Genomic DNA, 2,500 nt, shown 5'->3' on the forward strand with positions numbered 1-2,500 from the left:
ATATTTATAAACATTCTAGTGATCTGTTAAGTATTTCAGAGTAGTACCTGAGGTACACTGTTCTAATGGACTGTACCCAGCAACGAACATCACAGAGAAGTGTAGTTGTTTCCATCTGGTATAAAATATACTCTTTTACTTGTTCCAGGCATTTGACTGTGGCCATGCAGGAGCACCGCCTTTTATGTGAACGGTTTTTAGGTGACGCTCAATACGTTTTAGACATTGGTTATGTCTCACATACATTGTTTACAGGAAATAAGTTTCTATCGCAATTTAATTTACCAGATTTTTAGGACAATTCATTTTCGCGACCATAAACTGCGTGCTAATCTACTTTTGATTATTGGTCAGTTCGATTAGTGCCAGACTAGAGCTAAACAACAATAATAACAATATCAATTGAGCCAATGACGGAGCTTCAACGTGGTCTCTCAACATCCTAAAAAATAACAGCCAGAAACTCCCACAAATCATGGTTGGAATTCTTTTCTTCATTGGTCTAATCCATCAGAGCCTGTTGGAGTTGTAAGTTAGGGAAGCGGTCCCAAAACATTTTTGCCCCTCAGACCATTTCATGCAAACCAATTTTACCACAGATCAACGGAACACACACATAATAATAAAAAAAAAGTGCAGTACATAGCATTTAATCATTACATTTCTAATACATACAAATACAATGCTAAGAAAAATCCCGCAGATTGCAACAGTCTAGGAAATAGAAATAAAATTAAAAGTTCATTCTTTCCCTGCAGCCCGATATTTGTCGTGGCCCGCTGGCTGGAAGTTCCTGTTTCAGAGCAACGAGTTACAACACCAACAAGAATACCAGTCGAGAAGTAGAAATTATTACGTATGATTACGGCATCAAGTATACACGAGTAACGGTTGATCTGATTGGTCAATTAACTGAATCGATTAACGTCCCAGTTAATATCTACGTATGTTCTTTTGTAAGGGTCTGCACTTGCTGGTTATTATAGTGTTATCGAAGTCATTGTTATGTAAATCTTGATTTTGGGGAGGATCCAACTCGGCTCCGTCAGTGAACTTCCTTTCAGATAAAACAATAGAAAGGCATGAATAGGTACCTGTAAATAATGATACATACGTAAGTGTATGTATGTATGTATGTATCTGTCTGTCTGTCTGCCTGTCTGTCTGTCTCTCTCTCTATCTCTCTCTCTCTCTCTCTCTCTCTATCTGTAAACATATACGTATGTATGTGTGTATGTCTGTGTTTTTCAACGAACTTCAACATCGTTCTGTCTACCAAATTCATTAAGCAAATAATAATCGACCCGAGGCTACAGCGAAAGATACTTGTCCAAAGTGCCGCGAAATGGGATTGAACCAAAACCACTTAACTGCGAAACGGGCTTCTTAACCCCACAGCCACGTCAACATCTGACGCAGGATTTCTTTAACATGTGACTGTTGTCTGAATTCCAGTAACAGAACTATTTTTCTGTCAGAAACCAGCAAATTCTTTGCAGGAAAATCCAAAGAACTGAAGCAAGAAAGAAAATACCTGCATACTTATACGCACACACACACACACACACACACACACACACACACACACACACACACACACACACGCACACACACACACACACACACACGATTTTGTAGATATATTCTGTGCATACGTGTAGGCACTTCGGTGTTTGTTTAAGCGAAGTGTCGGTGGAGGCCTAAATGTCATATCAAAGCGATTCTTTCATAAGTCTTTTGTGTTTGATTTAGCAGTTAAGATGAAATGCGTAGCCATTGCATTGGAGGTTTATTTCTAAGATTAGTCCTCAAACAATGTAATGAGCGAATAAGTGTGTGTATGTGTGTGTGTGTGCGTGTGTGTGTGTGTGTGTGTGTGTGTGTGTGTGTGAGAGCATATGTATATATATATATATATATATATATATATTGTTGTACTTGGGGATGGTCATATTGCCAGTTTAGCCAATAAAAACACACGCACTGTATATTTGGTGTTAATTTTTTTTTTTTTTTTTTCAGCTTTATATTACATTAATCTTAATCTTAATCTTATTTCGGCCAGAGTTCTTTCGTCACACTTCTGTGACCTCATCAGTGGTCCTTTGTTTCCTTCTTTCTTATGTGTGTCTCACCTTGCTAACTATCAGCCATTTTGTATTTTGTATTCCTATTGTATGTGTCTACGCATGCGTGTCCTTCAATGTGTCTGTGTCTTTTGTAAGTGCATGTGTGTATGGGGAGTGTCTGTATCACCTATATTCTCTGTTAATACGTGTTCATTTGTATTAGTTTTTATTTATTTATATGTTCATGTGTGTGTGTGTGTGTGTTTTTTTTTTTTATTTTTTTATTTTTTTAATGTGTTTAATTATACAGTGCGTGTGTTTTTATTGGCTAAACTGGCAATATGACCATCCCCAAGTACAACAACATCTGTTTCAACACACGATTTCACATAAAAAATCTTGCAAAACAAATATATATATATATATATATA

Source organism: Octopus bimaculoides, chromosome 15 (assembly GCF_046866305.1).
Source record: "Octopus bimaculoides isolate indiv1 chromosome 15, ASM4686630v1, whole genome shotgun sequence".
Taxonomy (NCBI): domain Eukaryota; kingdom Metazoa; phylum Mollusca; class Cephalopoda; order Octopoda; family Octopodidae; genus Octopus; species Octopus bimaculoides.